Here is a 14,908-nt window from a genome sequence, read left to right on the forward strand (position 1 = left end):
GGAGAGGCAGCTGCGCGGCCAAGAGCGTGAATCCAACAGCGCAGGCCCCAGAGCACAGGGTGCCGGGGACACAGCCCAGGATCTGACCTCCCCCGGGGACAGGCAGAGGCCAGGAGGGCCCAGGACAGCAAGGACGCTCCTGCCCCAAGCTGAGCAGATCAGCAGCCCTGCCCCTGGAGCATCCAGGCCCCTGCAGAAGGAGAGCTCTGTAGTTACTGCGGGAGCTGAATCCAGGGCTCCAGTGCTGGCCGCTGCCACTGGGGTTGTTCCTCCTGGGGCCTCACAGGGTAAACAACCCCCACTGAGCCCTGCACCAGGCAGGGGGCAGAGCAGCACCCCCAAGTGCTAACACCTGAAAATCAGCACAACAGGCCCCTCCTCCAGAAGACCGGCTAGAGGGACAAGTTCCAGGGGAAGTCAAGGGACTTAAAGTACACAGAATCAGAAGGTACTCCCCCGTGTTTTTTTTTTTCTTTTTGATTTCGGTTTGCTTCCCCCACCCTTTTTTCCTTTCTTTCTTTTTCTTTCTCTTTTTCTTCTCTTTTTTTCTCTTCCTTTTTTCTTTTTTCTTTTTCTCTTTTCTTTCCTTCTTTCTCTCCTCTCTTTTTCTCCATTTCTCAATACACCTTGTTTTTGGCCACTCTACAATGAGCAAATTGACTAGAAGGAAAACCTCACCTCAAAAGAAAGAATCAGAAACAGTCCTCTCTCCCACAGAGTTACAAAATTTGCATTACAATTCATGTCAGAAAGCCAGTTCAGAAGCATTTTCTCATATGCATGTTGGCCATGTCTATGTCTTCCTCTGTGAGATTTCTCTTCATGTCTTTTGCCCATTTCATGATTGGATTGTTTGTTTCTTTGGTGTTGAGTTTAAGAAGTTCTTTATAGATCTTGGAAAATAGCCCTTTATCTGATATGTCATTTGCAAATATCTTCTCCCATTCTGTAGGTTGTCTTTTAGTTTTGTTGACTGTATCCTTTGCTGTACAAAAGCTTCTTATCTTGATGAAGTCCCAATAGTTCATTTTTGCTTTTGTTTCTTTTGCCTTCGTGGATGTATCTTGCAAGAAGTTACTGTGGCCGAGTTCAAAAAGGGTGTTGCCTGTGTTCTTCTCCTGGATTTCGATGGAATCTTGTCTCACATTTAGATCTTTCATCCATTTTGAGTTTATCTTTGTGTATGGTGAAAGAGAGTGGTCTAGTTTCATTCTTCTGCATGTGGATGTCCAATTTTCCCAGCACCATTTATTGAAGAGACTGTCTTTCTTCCAATGGATAGTCTTTCCTCCTTTATCGAATATTAGTTGACCATAAAGTTTAGGGTCCACTTCTGGGTTCTCTATTCTGTTCCACTGATCTATGTGTCTGTTTTTGTGCCAGTACCACACTGTCTTGATGACCACAGCTTTGTAGTACAACCTGAAATCTGGCATTGTGATGCCCCCAGCTATGGTTTTCTTTTTTAAAATTCCCCTGGCTATTCGGGGTCTTTTCTGATTCCACACAAATCTTAAAATAATTTGTTTTAACTCTCTGAAGAAAGTCCATGGTATTTTGATAGGGATTGCATTAAACGTGTATATTGCCCTGGGTAACATTGACATTTTCACAATATTAATTCTGCCAATCCATGAGCATGGAATATTTTTCCATCTCTTTGTGTCTTAGAGTTAAGAATAGACCTGCCCTATGACCCAGCAATTGCACTGTTGGGGATTTACCCCAAAGATACAGATGCAATGAAACGCTGGGACACCTGCACCCCCATGTTTATAGCAGCAATGGCCACAATAGCCAAACTGTGGAAGGAGCCTCGGTGTCCATCGAAAGATGAATGGATAAAGAAGATGTGGTCTATGTATACAATGGAATATTACTCAGCTATTAGAAATGACAAATACCCACCATTTGCTTCAACATGGATGGAACTGGAGGGTATTTTGCTGAGTGAAGTAAGTCAGCCGGAGAAGGACAAACATTATATGTTCTCATTCATGTGGGGAATATAAACAATAGTGAAAGGGAATATAAGGGAAGGGAGAAGAAATGAGTGGGAAATATCAGAAAGGGAGACATAATGTAAAGACTGCTAACTCTGGGAAACGAACTAGGGGTGGTAGAAGGGGAGGAGGGCGGGGGGTGGGAGTGATTGGGTGACAGGCACTGGGGGTTATTCTGTATGTTGGTAAATTGAACACCAATAAAAAAAGAGAAAGCCAATTCAGAAGCACTATTATACAGCTACTGGTGGCTCTAGAAAAAAACAAGAAGGACTCAAGAGACTTCATGACTGCAGAATTAAGATCTAATCAGGCAGAAATTAAAAATCAATTGAATGAGATGCAATCCAAACTAGAAGTCCTAACGACCAGGGTTAACAAGGTGGAAGAACGACTGAGTGACATAGAAGACAAGTTGATGGCAAAGAGGGAAACTGAGGAAAAAAGACACAAACAATTAAAAGACCACGAAGACAGATTAAGGGAAATAAAGGACAGCCTGAGGAAGAAAAACCTACGTTTAATTGGGGTTCCCGAGGGCGCCGAAAGGGACAGAGGGCCAGAATATGTATTTGAACAAATCATAGCTGAAAACTTTCCTAATCTGGGAAGGAAAACAGGCATTCAGATCCAGGAAATAGAGAACTCAGCCACAGTAACTTCTTGCAAGATACATCCACGAAGGCAAGAGAAAGAAAAGCAAAAATGAACTATTGGGACTTCATCAAGATAAGAAGCTTTTGCACAGCAAAGGATACAGTCAACAAAACGAAAAGACAACCTACAGAATGGGAGAAGATATTTTCAAATGACGTGTCAGATAAAGGGCTAGTTTCCAAGATCTATAAAAAACTTATTAAACTCAACAGCAAAGAAACAAACAACCCAATCATGAAATGGGCAAAAGACATGAACATCAATCTCACAGAAGAAGACATAGACATGGCCAACATGCACATGAGAAAATGCTCCGCATCACTGGCCATCAGGGGTATACAAATCAAAACCACATTGAGATACCACCTCACACCAGTCACAATGGGGAAAATTAACAAGGCAGGAAACCACAAATGTTGGAGAGGATGTGGAGAAAAGGGAACCCTTTTATACTGTTGGTGGGAATGTGAAATGGTGCAGCCACTCTGGAAAACTGTGTGGAGGTTCCTCAAAGAGTTAAAAATAGACTTGCCCTACGACCCAGCAATTGCACTGCTGGGCTTTTACCCCAAAGGTACAGATGCAGTGAAACGGCAGGACACCTGCACCCTGATGTTTATAGCAGCAATGTCCACAATAGCCAAACTGTGGAAGGAGCCTCAGTGTCCATCGAAAGATGAATGGATAAAGAAGATGTGGTTTATGTATACAATGGAGTATTACTCAGCCATTAGAAATGACAAATACCCACCATTTGCTTCGACATGGATGGAACTGGACGGGATTATGCTTAGTGAAATAAGTCAATTAGAGAAGGACAAATATTATATGGTCTCATTCATTTGGGGAATATAAATATAATAGTGAAAGGGATTAGAGGGGAAGGGAGAAAAAATGAGTGGGAAATATCAGAAAAGGAGACAGAACATGGAAGACTCCTAACTCTGGGAAACGAACTAGGGTTGGTGCAAGGGGAAGAGGGCGGGGGGTGGTGGTGATTGTGTGGTGGGCACTGAGGTGGGCACTTCACGGGATGAGCACTGGGTGTTATTCTGTATGTTGGTAAATTGAACACCAATAAAAAATAAATTTATTTAAAAAAAAAAAGAAATGACAAATACCCACCATTTGCTTCAACATGGATGAAACTGGAGGGTATTATGCTGAGTGAAGTAAGTCAATTGGAGAAGGACAAACATTACATGTTCTCATTCATTTGGGGAATATAAATAATAGTAAAAGGGAATATAAGGGAAGGGAGAAGAAGTGTGTGGGAAATATCAGAAAGGGAGACAGAACATAAAGACTCCTAACTCTGGGAAATGAACTTGGGGTGGTGGAAGGGGAGGAGGGCGGGGCGTGGGGGTGAATGGGTGACAGGCACTGAGGGGGGCACTTCACGGGATGAGCACTGGGTGTTATTCTGTAAGTTGGCAAATTGAACACCAATAAAAAATAAATTTATTATAAAAAAAATAAATATTAAGGGGTCTCTGTAAATGAAAGAGGAAGTCCAAGGAAACAATCCACAAAAACAGGGACTGAAGAAATATCATGATGACACTAAATTCATATCTTTCAATAGTAACTCTGAACGTGAATGGTCGTATTGATCTCATCAAAAGGCGCAGGGCTTCAGACTGCATTAAAAAGCAAGACCCATCTATTTTTGTCTGAAAGAGACTCATTTTAGACATAAGGAGAGCTCCAGGCTTAAAATAAAAGGTTGGAGAACTGTTTACCATTCAAATGGTCCCCAAAAGAAAGCAGGGGTAGCCGTCCTCATATCAGATAAATTAAAGTTTATCCCAAACTGTAGTAAGAGATGAAGGGGGACACTATATTGTACTTAAAGGATCTATCCAACAAGAGGACCTAACAGTCATGAATATTTATGCGCCGAATACGGGGAGTGTCAAGTATATCAATCAATTAATAACCGAAGTTAAGTCATAGTTAGATAATAATACACTTATACTTGTAGACACGGTACGTTCTATAATCGATAGATTTTCTAAGCACAACATAGGAAAAATAAAAGAGCTTTAAATGATACACTGGACCAGATGGATTTCACGGATATTTACAGAACTTTACATTCAAACGCAGCTGAATACACATTCTTCTCAAGTGCACATGGAACTTTCTCCAGAATAGACCACGTACTGGGTCATAAATCAGGCCTTAACCAATACCAAAAGATTGGGTTTCTCCCCTGCATATTTTCAGACCATAATGCTGTGAAACTAGAACTAAACCATAAGAAGTTTGGAGGGATTTCAAACACGAGGAGGTTAAAGACCATCTTGCTAAAAGATGAAAGGGTCAACCAGGAAATTAGAGAAGAATTAAAAAGATTCATGGAAACTAATGAGAATGAAGATACAACCATTCAAAATCTTTGGGATATAGCAAAAGCTATATGAGGGAAATACATCGCAATACAAGCATCCATCCAAAAACTGGAAAGAACTCAAATACAAAAGCTAACCTTGCACCTAAAGGAGCTTGTGAAAAACAGCAAATAGATCCTACACCCAGCAGAAGTTCATTAATAATGGTTCGAGCAGAACTCAATGCAATAGAGACCAGAAGAGCTGTGGAATAGATCAACAAAACCAGGAGTTGGTTCTTTGAAAGAATTAATAAGATAGATAAACCATTAGACAGCCTTATTAAAAACAAAAGAGAAAATACTCTAATTAATAAAATCATGAATGAAAGAGGAGAGATCACCACCAATACCAATACCAAGGAAATAAAAAAGATTTTAAAAACATATTATGAGCAGCTATACACCAATAAATTAGGCAATCAAGAAAAATGGACGCATTTCTGGAAAAACATAAAGTACCAAAACTGGAATAGGAAGAAATAGAAAACCTGAACAGGTTGATAACCAGGGGGGAAATTGAAGCAGTCATCAATAATCTCCCAAGACACAAATGTCCAGGGCCAGATGGCTTCCCAGTGGAATTCTATCAAACTTTTAAAGAAGAAACCATACATATTCTACTAAAGCTGTCCCAAAAGATAAAAAGCATAGAACACTTCCAAACTTGTTCTATGAGGCCAGCATCACCTTCATTCCAAAACCAGACAAAGATACCACCAAAAAGAGAATTATAGACCAATATCCTTGATGAACATAGATGCAACAATTCTCAACAAAATACTAGCTAATAGGGTCTAACAGAACATTAAGAAGATTTTTCACCATGACCAAGTGAGATTTATCCCCGGGATGCAAGGCTCCTTCAACAATCATAAAGCAATCAATGTGATTCATCATATCATCAAGAGAAAAAACAAGTACCATATGATCCTCTCAATAGATGCAGAGAAAGCATTTGACAAAATACAGCATCCATTCCTGATCAAAGCTCTTCAGAGTGTAGGGATAGAGGGAACATTCCTCAGCATCTTAAAAGCCATCTACGAAAAGCCCACAGGAAATATCATTCTCAATGGGGAAACACTGGGAATCTTTCCCCTAAGATCAGGAACACGACAGGGATGTCCACTCTCACCCCTACTATTCACCACAGTACTAGAAGTCCTAGCCTCAGCCATCAGGCAACAAAAAAATAAAAAATAAAAGTCTTTCAAATTGGCAAAGAAGAACTCAAACTCTCCCTCTTCACAGATGACATGATACTGTACATAGAATACCCAAAAGACTCCACCCCAAGATTGCTAGAACTCATACAGCAATTCAGCAGTGTGGCAGGATACAAAATCAATGCCCAGAAAGCAGTGGCATTTCTATACACTAACAATGATACCGAAGAAAGAGAAATTAAGGAGTCAATCCCATTTGCAATTGCACCCAAAAGCATAAGATACCTATGAATAAACCTAACCCAAGAGGTAAAGGATCTATACCCTAAAATTTACAGGACACTTCTGAAAGAAATTGAGGAAGACACAAAGAGATAGAAAAAATATTCCATGTTCATGGATTGGAAGAATTAATATTGTGAAAATGTCAGTGCTTCCCAAGACAATTTACACATTCATTGCAATCCTTATCAAAATACCATAGACTTTCTTCAGAGAGTTGCAAAAATCATCTTAAGATTTGTGTGGAATCAGAAAAGACCCCGGATAGCCAGGAGTTTATTGAAAAAGAAAACCATAGCTGTGGCCATCACATTGCCAGATTTCAGGTTGTGCTACAAAGCTGTGATCATCAAGACAGTGTGGTACTGGCACAAAAACAAACACATATATTAATGAACCAGAATATAGATTCCAGAAATGGCTCCTCAACTCTATGGTCAACTAGTATTCGACAAAGCAGGAAAGACTATCCACTGGAAAAAAATACAGTCTCTTCAATAAGTGGTGCTGGAAAAATTGGACAGCCACATGCAGAAGAATGAAACTGGACCATTCTCTTACGCCATACAAAGATAAACTCAAAATGGATGAAAGATCTAAATGTGAGACAAGAATCCATGAAAATCCTAGAGGAGAACACAGGCAACACCCTTTTTGAACTTGGCCACAGCAACTTCTTGCAAGATACATCCATGAAGGCAAGGGAAACAAAAGCAAAAATGAACTATTGGGATTTCATCAAGATAAAGAGCTTCTGCACAGCCAAAGAAACAGTCCAGAAAACTAAAAGACAACCTACAGAATGGGATAAGATATTTGCAAATGACATATCAGATAAAGGGCTAGTATCCAAGATCTATAGGGAGCTTATTAAACTCAACAGCAAAGAAACAAACAATCCAATCATGAAATGGGCAAAAGGCATGAACAGAAATTTCATAGAGGAAGACATACACATGGCTAACATGAACATGAGAAAATGCTCCGCATCACTTGCCATCGGGGAAATACAAATCAAAACCACAATGAGATACCACCCCACTCCAGTGAGAACGGGGGAAAATTAACAAGGCAGGAAACAACAAATGTTGGCGAGGATGTGGAGAAAGGGGAACCGTCTTGCACTGTTGGTGGGAAGGTGACCTGGAACAGCCACTCTGGATAACTGTGTGGAGGTTCCTCAAAGAGTTAAAAATAGATCTGCCCTATGACCCTGCAATTGCACTGCTGGGTATTTATCCCAAATACACAGATGTAGTGAAACACCTGAACAACTGCACCCCAATGTTTATAGCAGCCATGTCCACAGTAGCACAACTGTGGAAGGAGCCTTGCTGTCCATTGAAAGATGAATGGATAAAGAAAATGTGGAATTTCTATCCAATGGAATATTACTCTACCATTAGAAACGACAAATACCCACCATTTGCTTCAACGTGGATGGAACTGGAGGGTATTATTATGTGAAATAAGTCAATTGGAAAAGGACAAACATTATATGGTCTCATTCACTTGGGGAATATAAAAATTAGTGAAAGGGAATAAAGCGAAAGGAGAGAAAATGAGTGAAAATATCAGTGAGGGTGACAAAACATGAGAGACTCCTAACTCTGGGAAACGAAGAAGTGGTAGTGGAAAGTGAGGTGTGTGTGGGGTTGGTGTGACTGAGTGATGGGCACTGAGGGGGCACTTGGCGGGATGAGCACTGGGTGTTATGCTGTATGTTGGCAAATTGAACTCCAATCAAACAAATTAACAAAAAAGAACTTATCAAACTCAACGCCCAAGCAACATAACTCCAGTCAAGCAATGGGCAGAAACATGAATAGACATTTCTTCAAAGAAGGCATACAAGTGTCTAATAGCCAACAGGTACATGAAAAAGTATTCTTTGTCACTCAGCATCAGGGAAATACAGATCAAAGGCACAATGAAATACCACCTCACACCAGTCATAATGGCTAAATTAACAACTCTGGAAATAACTGTTGGCAAGGATGCAGACAAAGGGGAGCTCTTTTAAACTGTTGATGGGAATGCAAACTGGTGTAGCCAGTCTGGAAAAACATTATAGAGATTCCTCAACAAGTTAAATTTATTTAGAACTATCCTACAATCTAGCAATTTCGCTACTAAGTATTTTTCCAAAGGGTACAAACATAGTGACTCAAAGGGGTGCATGCGCTGCAATGTTTATAGCAGCAATATCCAAAATACCCAAACTATGGAAAGAGTCCATATGTCCTTTGACTAATGAATGTATATAGAAGTTATATATATATATATATATATATATATATATATATATATATGTGTGTGTGTGTGTGTGTGTGTGTATTTTACAGCAGTATATCTATATATCCATCAGAAAGAATGAAATATTGCCATTTGCAACTATGTGAATGGAACTAGAGGGTACTATGCCATGTGAAATAAGTCACTCAGAGAAAGACAAATACCATATGATTCCACTCATATGTGGAATTTAAGGAACAAAACAGATGAACATAGCGGAAGGGAAGGAAAAATTAAATAAGTTGAATACAGAAAGGGAGACAAACCATAAGAGACTCTTATCTATAGTGAAAAAAGTGAGGGTTGCTGGAATGGATGTGGGTGGGGGGTTAGGGTAAATGGGTGATAAACATTAAGGAGGACACTTGAAGTATTGAGCACTGAGTGTTGTATTCAACTGATGAATCAATTATACCTCTAAAACTAATAATGCTGTACCTTTTTACTATAAAAATAAGTTAAATATTTAAAAACCGATATTAAAACTAGGATTGTCTGTGCAGAGGTAAGGAGAGGAGGCACATGCACATTTTTTTCTGTAATCCTTAAACTGCTGTAAAATTCTAGTTAAAAAAGTCCTGTTCAAAAAAAAAAGTCCTGCTCTTTGGTACATACTGCTGTGAAAATGAAATAACAATCCACAAATTGAGGGGGGTGGAGGATATTTGCAGAGCACATATCTCATAAATGACTTTATCTAGAATATATAAAGACATCAAAATGCAATAAAGAAGCAGCTTTGACAAATGATGAAAATTTGTAACATTTCACAAAAGAGGGTATACAAATAGATTTAAGCACATAAAAGATGTTTAACATTACTGGTATTTAGGAAAATACATGGTAAGCACACAATGAGATCTCACTACCTCTTTTTTTTTTTTTTTTTCTCACTACCTCTTTATTAGAATGGCTAAAATAAAAAGCATTGACATATTAAATTTAGATGAATGATAGTTCGAACTCCCATATCTTGCTGGGAATATGACATGGTTCAGCCACCTTGGAAAATAGTTTGGGGGATTTTTTTAAATAAAGTTTAACATAGACTTTCATAAAACCTAGCAATCCTACTCTTAGATATTTTCCTAAGAAACATGAAGACATGTGCTCCTACAAATTCCTGTATGTGCATGTTTATAGCAGCTATATACATAATGACCAAAATCTAAAAATAATCAAATGTCCTGCAGTTGATGAGAAACAAATTGGAATACACCATGCAATGAAATACAACTCAGAAATAAAAAGGAAAAATAAATTACTAATATATATAACTACACAAGTGAATCTCAAAAGTATGATATGAAGTAAAAGAAGCAAGAATCAAAAGGCTACATTCTGTATGCTTCTATTTATATGGCATTCTGAAAAAGACAAAATCATAGCATGGGAAAACAGGGGGTTGCTAGGGAATAGGGAAGAAACGGTGAGATGAATATACAGTGGCATGAGAAATCTTTTGGTGGTGACATAATTAGCCGACATCTTGGTTATGGTGGTCATGAAACAACTATATAAGTTTTTCATAATTTATAAAACTGTACTCCTTAAAAGTTATCATATAAATTGTACCACAATAAAATAAAAAATTGAGTGCAAAATAAATAAGTGCAGTAAATATTGTTTATACAAATTTATACGAATTGTTTATACAAATTTATAAGGCAAAATAAAAAGCTATATATTTTATTATTATGTAAATGCATATACAAAGTAGTATATACATCAAATACATAGGCATGTGTGCTCAAAAGGAGATTAAAGAGATGGATAGATAAAACAGGAGGTGAAATATAAGAGACATGCACAGATAAACACATAATGAAGAACAGTATCTGAATCAATAAGGATGATTAATCCTATTATTCAAACTATGTTCATCTAATGTAAAAAAAAAAAAGAGACCGTAGTCCAGAAACAAAATAAGGAATGGATATGAATACTGATTAACTTTGTGCAGTGTAAGAAAAATGTAAGTGCATTCCTATGACCTAACGAATTCACTTCAGGCTATCTACTTTAAGGAAACACTTAAATATATGCAAAAGGATGCTTCCTGCAGCAGTATTTGAAATCGTAAAAAAATTTTAAGCTAAATGTCCACAATGGGAAATGGCAAAATCAATGTTAAAGAAAATTATATAATAGTTTAAAAATAATTAGGTAAAATTATCTGAGCCAGCACTGGAAAAAAAAAAATTAAAGACATATTGCAAAGTAAAAGACAAAATGCAAAACCATGTGTTCAGTATGATCTAATTCATATATTTATAATGAACAAAATGATATTATACATATTTACAAGTAAAAATGAATTTAAAATGCATGGATAGAGGTCTGAAAGGATCTGCACCAGATTATTAACAGTGACATCCTCTGGGGGAAGTTATTAGAATTATGGGTTACCCTCCAGGGAACTTGAGCATTAAATAATTCTTCATGAGTGTACTCTTACACTTTTATGAGTGCTTTGTAATTAAAACTTAATAAATTTTAAACATAAATAATTGCTGTTTTATTGATACATTTAAATAAAATGTAAATTTGTTACTCAGAAGTAAAGCTATGTTAGATAAACATTGTTTATTAGATTTAAAGTCAATTTTTAACCTGTGACTAGATTGCAACTGTGATAGCAAGAATTCAAACTCTGCCCCCAGATCTCTCCAGCCCCTGCTGTACATGCCTAGTGTAATCCCCTTTTTTACATGAATGTTGACATGTGTGTGGGTATACTTGTATGTATCTCCCACAATTAGGTTATATCATATGACAAAAGGGAAGGGATATTTTCAGATATTGTTTAAGTCCCTAACCAGTTGACGTTAATTAGGAGATATATTGTGGTGGGTCTGACCTAATCAGATGCCCTTTAAAATAGATTTAGAGGTAAGAGACCTAAAGGATCAGAGATTCTCCTTCCCTGGATTTTGTTTCAAAGTTTTATTTAAATATTCATTAGTTAACATATAGTGTAATATTAGTTTCAGGAGAATTTAGTGATCCATCACATGTATGTAACACCCAGTGCCCATCATAAGAGCCCTCTGTAAAACCCATCACCCATTTAGACTCTCCCTGACACACCTCCCCTCCAGTAACACTCATTTTCTTCTCTATAAAGAGTCTCTTATGGTTTGTCTCCATCCATTTTTTATTCTCTTATGTTCATCCCTTTTGTTTCTTAAATTTGTTTCTTAAATTCAACGTATGAGTGAAATCATATGCTATTTGTCTTTCTCTGGCTGATCTATTTCATTTAGCACAATACACTCTAGCTCCATCCTTGTTGCTACAAATGGCAAGATATCATTCTTTCTTATGGCTGAGTGATACTCCATTGTGGATATTTATTTATTTATTTATTTATTAAAATATAAATTTAAGGCAGCCCGGGTGGCTCAGCAGTTTAGCACTGCCTTGGGCCCAGGGCCTTATCCTGGAGTCCCGGGATCGAGTACCACGTCAGGCTCCCTGCATGGAGCCTGCTTCTCCCTCTGCCTGTCTCTCTCTCTCTCTCTCTTTCTCTCTCTCTGTGTGTGTCTCTCATGAATAAATAAATAAAAATCTTTGAAAAAAATTAAAATAAAATAAAATAAAATATAAATCTATAAATTTTATAAAAATAAAAAATTGTATTAAATTTATATATTTTTAAAATTTATAATAAAATTCATTAAAATTTTATATAATTTTAAATTTATTTTTATTTATATTTTATATAAATTTATAAATATATTATTTATATATAAATATAAATATATTTATGGAAATCTATGAAATATACATTTATACATTTATATGTGGAGATATATACATAAATATATATACATAAATATATATATTTATATATAAATATAAATACATATAAATATATAAATAATAATATAGCTATAATTAATACTTAATTTAGCTATTGTTGATAATGCTGCTATGAACCATGGGATGAATGTGCCCCTTTGAATCAGCAATTTTGTACCCTTTGAGTAAATACCTAGTAGTGCAATTGCAAGGTCCTCGGGTAGTTCTATTTTTTAACTTTATGAGAAATCTCCATACTGTTTTCCAGAATGGCTGCACAGGTTGCATTCCCACCAATAGTACATATCTCATAAATGACTTGTATGAGATATGTACTATGAATAGTACAGGGGGTTTCCCTTTCTCCAAATCCTTGCCGAAATTGGTTGTTTTTTCTGTTGTTAATTTTAGCCGCTCTGACAGGTATGAGGAGGTACCTTATCATGGTTTTGATTTGTATTCCCCTGATGAAGAGTGATGTTGAGGAACTTTTCATTTTCCTGTTCGTCATCTGTATGTTTTCTTTGGAAAAATGTCTATTCATGTTTTCTGCCCATTACTTCACTGGATTTTTTTTTGGTGTTGAGTGTAAGTTCTTTATACATTTTGGATATTAACCCTTTATCAGATTTGTCACTTGCAACCATCTTCCATTTTGTAGGTTGCCTTTTAGTTTTGTTGATTGTTTCCCTCACTGTGCAGAAGTTTTTGTATTGATAAAGTCCCAATAGTTCATTACTGCTTTTGTTTTTGTTGCTGCCAAGAGATGTGTCTAATAAGAAGTTGCTACAGCCATGAACAAAAAGGTTCCTGCCTGGTTTCCTCTCTAGGATTTTGATGGTTTCCTGTTTCACATTTGGGTCATTCTTCCATTTTGAATTTATTTTTTGTGTATGATGTAAGGAAGTGGTACAGTTTCATTCTTCTGAATGTTGTTGCCCAGTTTTCCCAACCAACACCATTTGTCGACATTTTTGCCATTGGATATTCTTTGCTGATTTGTCAAACTTAGCTGACCATGTAGTTGTGGGTAGATTTCTGTTTTCCATTCTGTTCCACTGATTTATGCGCCTGTTTTTGTGCCCATACAATACAGTCTTGATGATTATAGCTTTTTTAATACATATTGTAGTGCAGAATTGTGATGCCTCCAGCTTTGGTTTTCTTTTTCAACATTCCTTTGGTTACTCAGGGTCTTTCGTGGTTCCATAGAAATTTTAGGATTGTTGATTATAGCTCTGTAAAAAATTCTCGCGGTAAAAAGAAATCCTGGTGGTAGTTTGATAAGGATTGCAGTATGTAGACTGTTTTGGGTACTCTAGACATATTAAAAAATTTGTTCTTCCAATCAATAAGCATGGAATGTTTTTCCATTTCTTTGTATCATCTTCAATTTTTTTCACATGTATTCTGCAGCGTTCAGAGTACAAATCTTTTTTTTTTAACAGTATGTAGACTGTTTTGGGTACTATAGACATATTAAAAAATTTGTTCTTCCAATCAATAAGCATGGAATGTTTTTCCATTTCTTTGTATCATCTTCAATTTTTTTCACATGTGTTCTGTAGCGTTCAGAGTACAAATCTTTTTTTTAACGATTTTATTTATTTATTCATAGAGACAGAGAGAGAGAGAGGCAGAGACACAGGCAGAGGGAAAAGCAGGCTCCATGCAGGGAGCATGGGACATAGGACTTGATCCCAGGTCTCCAGGATCACACCCCGGGCTGCAGGCAGCGCCAAACCGTGGTGCCACTGGGGCTGCCCCAGAGTACAAATCTTACCACTTTGGCTAGGCTTATTACTAGGTATCTTATAGTTTTTGATGCAATTGTAAATGGGACCGATTTCTTGATTTCTCTTTCTGCTGCTTCGTTATTGGTTTGTAGAAATGCCACAGATTTCTCATACTGTTTTGTATCCTGGGGCTCTCCTGAGCTCATCTATCTAGTAATTATTTGGCAGAGTCTTTCAAACTTTCTATATAGAGTATCATGTCATTTGCAAAGAGGAAAGTTTAACTTCTTCCTTGCTGATTTTTTTTAAAAAGTATGTATGTATGTATGTATGTATGTATGTATGTATTCATTCATTCGTTTGTTTTTATGAGAGAGAGAATGCAGGAGGGGCATAGGAAGAGGGAGAAAAAATTTCAAGCAGACTCTGCACTGAGCACAGAGCCTTACACAGGGTTCAATTTTGTGACCCTGAGATCGTGACCTGAACTGAAACCAACTATAGGATATTTAACCAACTGTGCCACTCAGGTGCCTCTTCCTTGCTGATTTTGATGGATTTCATTTCTTT

At 37.1% G+C, this 14,908-nt stretch overlaps 1 protein-coding gene and 1 pseudogene across 2 annotated transcripts in view; one reads left to right on the forward strand and one right to left on the reverse strand.

Moving 5' to 3' along the window:
* LOC144308890 (60 kDa heat shock protein, mitochondrial-like) overlaps positions 1–13,080 on the forward strand; it is a 60,020-nt pseudogene extending 46,940 nt beyond the window's left edge.
* The window catches only part of ZC3H12B (zinc finger CCCH-type containing 12B), a 566,523-nt gene that overhangs the window by 262,136 nt on the left and 289,479 nt on the right, over positions 1–14,908 (reverse strand). The gene's annotated exons all lie outside the window — the stretch shown is intronic.

Source organism: Canis aureus, chromosome X (assembly GCF_053574225.1).
Source record: "Canis aureus isolate CA01 chromosome X, VMU_Caureus_v.1.0, whole genome shotgun sequence".
Taxonomy (NCBI): domain Eukaryota; kingdom Metazoa; phylum Chordata; class Mammalia; order Carnivora; family Canidae; genus Canis; species Canis aureus.